This window comes from Molossus molossus, unplaced genomic scaffold (genome assembly GCF_014108415.1).
Source record: "Molossus molossus isolate mMolMol1 unplaced genomic scaffold, mMolMol1.p scaffold_m16_p_7, whole genome shotgun sequence".
Lineage (NCBI taxonomy): Eukaryota > Metazoa > Chordata > Mammalia > Chiroptera > Molossidae > Molossus > Molossus molossus.
Genome location: NW_023425401.1, coordinates 33,991,598 through 33,998,028, shown reverse-complemented (window position 1 = coordinate 33,998,028; position 6,431 = coordinate 33,991,598). Strand labels below are relative to the sequence as shown.

Genomic DNA, 6,431 nt, shown 5'->3' with positions numbered 1-6,431 from the left:
CGAGAGAGAGAGAAGGAAACATTGATGTGAGAGAGACACATTGACTGGTTACCTTCCCCTTAACCCCCCTCATAACCCCAAATAGAGTCAGGGATCAAACTGCAATGGAGGTATGTGCCCTTTACAGAAGTTGAATCCAAGACTCTTTTGTCCGCAAGCCCAGGCTCTAACTGATGAACTAAACTAGCTAGGGCACAAAATTGTTTTATTACTATCCCTTTATTTCTACAAATTATTTGTTTTGTTTTGTTTTTTTCCATTTTTTGCACAGATAGAGTGGGAGGGAGAGAGAGGAAGAGAGAGAGAGAGAAACATCGACGTGAAAGGGACACATCGAGCGGCTGCCACCCGCACGACCAACCAGGGCCGGGGACAAACTGCAACCGAAGTACGTGCCCTTAGCGGGAACCGAACCCGGGTCTCTCCGTACCACAGGCCGATGCTCTAACCGCTGAGCCAAACTGGCCAGGGCTCTACAAATTATTTGTAAAATGTCATATATATATATAAAATAAAAAGGCTTCATTAGCCCAGATGGTAAATAGTGAAGACTTTTTCCTGGGTTACTAAAGATTATTGCGTTCTGTTATATCCCAATGTATATCCATAATTGAATGGATAAAAGAATGAATCTAGACCCAATTAATAAGAATTCGAGAGATCTTAAAAAGGAATATACAATAAAAGAAGTTAAAATAGCAAGGAGATCAAACTGAAGGAAAAATAAATTTAAATTTTCAATTTTGGAAATAGAGACAAATATGGCTACAGGTTGTAAGAACCACTGAAGGCTGTTTAGTTGCAGAGAACTCTATGACTGTTCCTACCCTTCTTGTCAGTATTTCAGAGTTACGTGGTGGATCCAATTCCATCTGCAGTTTCTGCAGTTTCATTACAAAGTTGGAGACAGAGCTTTGTATATAGACAGGTATGTTATTGGAAAGAAGGTACTCTTTGTGAGAACAGTCTCATGACTGTGAAAAATAATGCACTGCGCACCCAAATGCAACTTTTAATGAGTCCAATTTCTGTGTCTCTAAGCCAGTTGCAACTAGCTCTTTGCAACTTGCAGCTTTATACTCTATGCAACACCTGTACGTCATTTCTTTTGCCTCTGTCTGCTCAAGTGATAGTTTCAGTTTCCACAGAGGCAACTGTATCTAAATACAGTAGGTTTAAAATTTATGATGTATGTGAAAGGATGTTTATGGCAGTATTATTTGTATTACAAAAATTTTAGGGATAATTTAAATGACCATAAATATATGAAGAACTAAATAAACCACCATACATTGATAATCGGATATTATAGAACCATTAAAAAGTAATATATAGCCCAGCTGGTGTGGCTAAGTGTTTGAGCGTCGACCGTGCACCAAGAGGTCACAAATTCGATTCCTGGTCAGGGCACATGACCAGACTGTGGGCCAAATCCCCCGTGGGAGGCATGCGGGAGGCAGCCAACTGATGTTCTCTCTCATCGATGGTTCTCTCTCTCTCTCCCTTCCTCTTGCTCTAAAAATCAATAAAGAAAAATAATGTTTTAAAAGTAATATATATTGTCCATGATATATATTTTTGAGTAAAAAGGAGCTGCAGAACAATATATTTATTTATTTAAAACATTTTTAATTAAATTTTTTTTAAATTACAGTTTACATTCACTATTATTTTTGAATTAGTTTCGGGGGTATGGCATAGTAGTTAGACAATCACATACTTTACAATATATTCCCCCTGATATTTTCAGTACCCACCTGGCACCATACATAGTTATTATAATATTACTGACTATATTTCCTATGCTGTACTATATATCCTCATGACTTTTTTGTAACTACCAATCTGTACTTCTCAATCCCTTCACCTTTTTCAGCCTGTCTGCCAACCAGCCTCCCCTATGGCAACCACCAGTCTGTCCTCTATATGAGTCTGTTTCTCTTTTGTTTGTTCATTTATATTGCTCTTTATATTCCACATATAAGTGAAATAATCTAATATTTGTCTTTCTCTGACTTATTTCAGTTAGCATAAGACCCTCTTGTTGCAACTGGTAAGTTTTTTTTTATGACCAAGTAATATTCTATTGTATATGTATCACAGCTTTTTTATCCACTTGTCCATTGATGGACACTTGGACACTTGGGCTGCTTCCATAGCTTGGCTATTTTATTTTTGTTTTTGTTTTTTTTTATCCTCATCCGAGGACATTTTTCCATTTTTTGTACAGATAGAGTGGGAGGGAGAGAGAGGAAGAGAGAGAGAGAGAGAGAGAGAGAGAGAGAGAGAGAAACATCGACGTGAAAGGGACACATCGAGTGGCTGCCACCTGCACAACCAACCAGGGCCAGGGACAAACTGCAACCAAGGTACATGCCCTTAGCGGGAACCGAACCCGGGTCTCTCTGGACCACAGGCCAACGCTCTAACCGCTGAGCCAAACTGGCCAGGGCTAGCTTGGCTATTTTAAATAAAGCTGCAGTGAGCATAGGCGTACATATATTCTTTTGAATTAGTGTTTTGGGTTTCGTTGGAATCGCCAGATCATAAGGCAGTTCCATTTGTAATTTTTTGAGGTAACTTCATACTGCTTTCCTCAGTGGCTGCAGCAATTCATTCCCATCAACAGTGCACGAGGTGGAACAATATATTTAAAAGATCCCATCAAAAAGAATAAATCCTCTCTATCTAGATATATTAAATATGTATTTCATGCATGTGCATATGTAACACACACATATATACCCGTGTGTATAAAAGACTGGAAGGATACTCACAGATTTACAAGTGCTTATTTCTGGGGAGAGAGACTGAGGTATTGTTCATTTTTTATTTTAAACATTTCTGTATTGGTATTTTTTTTTTTTTACACAAGAAGGTAGTACATTTATAATTTAATGTTTTTTTAAAGTTAGGCGGCCCTGGCTGGTTTGGCTTAGTAGTTAGAGCATCTGCCTGTGGACCAAACAGTGGTGGGTTCGATTGTGGCCAAAGGCATGTACCTCATTTGCAGTTTGATCCCAACACTGGTCGGGGTCATGCAGGAGGCAACCAGTTGATGTGTCGCTCTCATGTCGATGTTTCTTTCTCTCTCCCTCCCACTCTGAAAATAAATGAAAAAATATCCTTGGGTGAAGATTTAAAAAAAATGTTAAATCATATCTGCTTTTAAGATTTTACTTTATAAGTGGATGTCCACTTTTTCATGTCTTCTCCAAAAGTGAGTTGTGCTTAAAACTGGGTCTGCAGTACCTGATTTTTCACCCTTGGCTCAAATATATGTTTCCTAGGTTCTTGACTCTGCTGTTGTCATTTTCTATTTGAAGAATAGAAAAGACAAAAAGAGGTAAAATGATTATTTTTATATTTTATTATCTTTTTAATCCTCACCCGAGGATACTATCTTTTTTTATTTTTATTTATCTTCAGATAAAATTGGAGGGAGGGAGGGAAAGAGAGAGAAACACTGCTGTGAGAAGAATACATGGATGGGTTGCCTCCCACAGGATCCCAACAAGGGCCGGGGTTGAACTGCAACTGAGGTTGGTGCCCTTGACTGGAATCGAATCCACGACTCATTGGTCCACAGGCTGGCGCTCTAACCATTGAGCCAAACTGGCCAGGGCTAAAATGATTTTTTAAATTGTCTAAGCTCTTGTGGTGGAAGGTCTCATACTTCTGTATTCCTGGGGCTACATTGGTAGGCAGGAGACCCTTTGCACCAACTTCACATTGAAACAAGAAACGAGAATAACTCCCCCCAAACAACCCAATGCCCCAACAAACACGTGAGAATTCATATTTTGATTAGTCACCAATGACGTGATACCACATTTTATTACATAGGATGAGTTAAAACTTCATGTCTGAAACAAGCACAAATCACAGACTGCCTGTGAGACCTCACAGTCACTTCTGAGAAGTGCAGCTCTAAGAATGACCTGACTTTCCCCACTCGTGCGCTCAGCCCCCAGACTACACAGCTATTGGGAAAACGAAGGGCTGCGTTTCAAATGATTTTACAGGGACGATTTTTCTTTTTTATTCCCTCCCTACTTTCAACTCAATTAAGGAGTGCTTTCTTGCTAGCTGGTTGCCGGGCCGTAAGATATCTTCATGTAAATCCCCCAATAATGGAATCATGAATAGATAGGTTACTTTTCCTGATATCTGCCGTTTTTAGAAATGCAGTAGTTCTTCCACCGTCTTTTTAAGAATTCATTGGGGGAGGGGGGGTAATCGCCGCTAGGCCCGCCGGCTGCAGCGGCTCCCGCAGAGGCCGTGCGGGTTGGGACTCTGCAAGCAGAACGCAGGCCGGCCGGGCCTCGGACCGGAAGAGGCCGCCCGCCGGCTCGCCCGCGCGGGGTGGATGCGGTGGTGGCGGCGGCGGCGGCGGGCGCCGGAGAGGAACGCAGCTTCGCGCTGTCTTCTTCCGCCTTGATGCAGAATTTGATGTTGTGGTTGGCTCTTTAGAAGACACTACCATGGGTGACGAGTTCCAGTTATTACAGAGAAATGTCATGGACAAGTACCACCAGGAATTTGAAGACACAGAAGAGAATAAACTCACCTACACGCCTATTTTTAACGCATGTGTTTCTTTGCCGGAAAAGTAGACTGAAGAACAACTGCGGGAGCGGGTTCGGGGTTTAACATGGCGGCCTTCACAGCAACTTGACGGCACCGTGAAGATGAAGTGGCTGGTGACACAGTCGACGTGCTGCTCACGTTTACTGGTTTTTGGCTTTTGAAGGAATGTTTCTGGACTACAGAGCAGAAAAAGGAGGCCGAGGACTAGACGAGAGCAGTGGCCTGGTGGTGACGCCACGTGCAGATCAACCTCGTGCCAGCTTCCCAGAACCACCTGCGGCACCAGTGCCAGCTTCCCAGAACCACCTGCGGCACCAGTGCCAGCTTCCCAGAACCACCTGCGGCAGCAGGCCCCACCCCCGGGGAGGGGATCCGCCTGGACGGCAGCGGCCACGCGCACTAGAGGGGAGAGGCTTCTGCTAGTGACGGAGGAGTAGATCCTGGGGAGATCGGCTCTGTTCTGCAGCTCTTCATTAATGTCAAGTGTTGATGGGTAAAAAACATTACGTGACCCTCCTGGGACCCATTTCTTCCGAAGAACCTGGTGTTCAGTAACCCTAGTACTCCCAAGTGGACATCTCTCTCAGGGACTTGAGTCAGGCTCCTCTGGACAAGTCCACAGCCAGCATTCCACCTGGGGCCCCTCCCCCACACATGTTGGTGTATCAGCACGAAAGTTTCGGTCCTTCAGCCTCAGTGGTTTTACTGTTTGGGAGCATTTATCTAGGGCATTCCTCAGGCCAGCTGCCTGTCTTGAAAGTTCTGGAGCTCCTGTTGTCACAGCGAATCATGGCTGGAGGATCTAACTGAGAGAGATGTCCCTTACCTAAAGCTACATGTCAAAGTCAGTGCCTAGTCTTACCTTTGCAGACCCTGTGTTACTGCGTCTTCTGCTGGTTCTGAGATAGTCCCACAGTTTCTAGAAATCTTCAAGCATTTTTGAAAAAAATATTTTTATAGATGAATACTCAGGCTGACCTAATGGATATAATCTTGAAAGTTCCATGATTACCCACTTCCAGATCCAAGTATTATATGCTGTGTGCTTTTCAGTTGTTAGTATTGTGAAAGTGAAAATGCCATGTCAGCATGCCAGTGAGTGTGTGCTTGTGCTGGGAGTAGGCGAAACGTGTCTTTCTTTCCTTATAGCGTGTCGTGTGTTTGTACAGGTTTGCATAAACTTTTTCTATATAAATCAGTTTGTTAGGTTTTCTGTTGGGATAGAAGGTCTGCAATTCCTTCTTCCTGTCAAAATCTTCCTACCAAGACAGTGTTCTACTGGTCTAGCTCAGCAGCAGTGGGAAAGTGCAAACAGCTCTACTGCTCACCTGCCTGCTTTGGTTCAGAACATTAGCTCAGCACTGTGTTTGAGAGAACATTACTGACCAGAAAACATGGGCATCACATCTCTAGAAAGAGAAAAACAGTTCAATTCCCAACGTGTATGTACCTTAGATTTCTTTTAAAAATAAGAATCTGTACTAATTTTTCACTTGGCTGTTCTGGTTTTAAAAGATGAGCTATATATAGGCTATGTGTTTTCTGTACTGATGTGGCGCTTATAAGTACTTTTGTACCATGAGTAAAAAAAACATTCATTAATTCATTTATTCATTCATTTAGTTGTGCACAGAGTTAGTACCTTTATGCCTGAACATGAGCTCAGACACCCACACAGGCCCATGTGAACCCGCGCGTGCACACATGCGCGCGCACACACACACACACACACACACACACATTTTCACTGAAGAAGACCCAGCTACTCAGATGGTAGGGCAGGCCCATGCAGTCAGTCATTTACTAAACAAATCTAGGCTGAAGAGAACTGTGGTCCAGTA

General features: G+C 42.8%; 1 pseudogene; it reads left to right on the top strand.

Annotated features, from left to right (window-relative positions):
• The first annotated feature begins 970 nt into the window (after positions 1–970).
• Positions 971–5,013, top strand: LOC118620377 (annotated as a pseudogene).
• Positions 5,014–6,431: the final 1,418 nt, after the last annotated feature.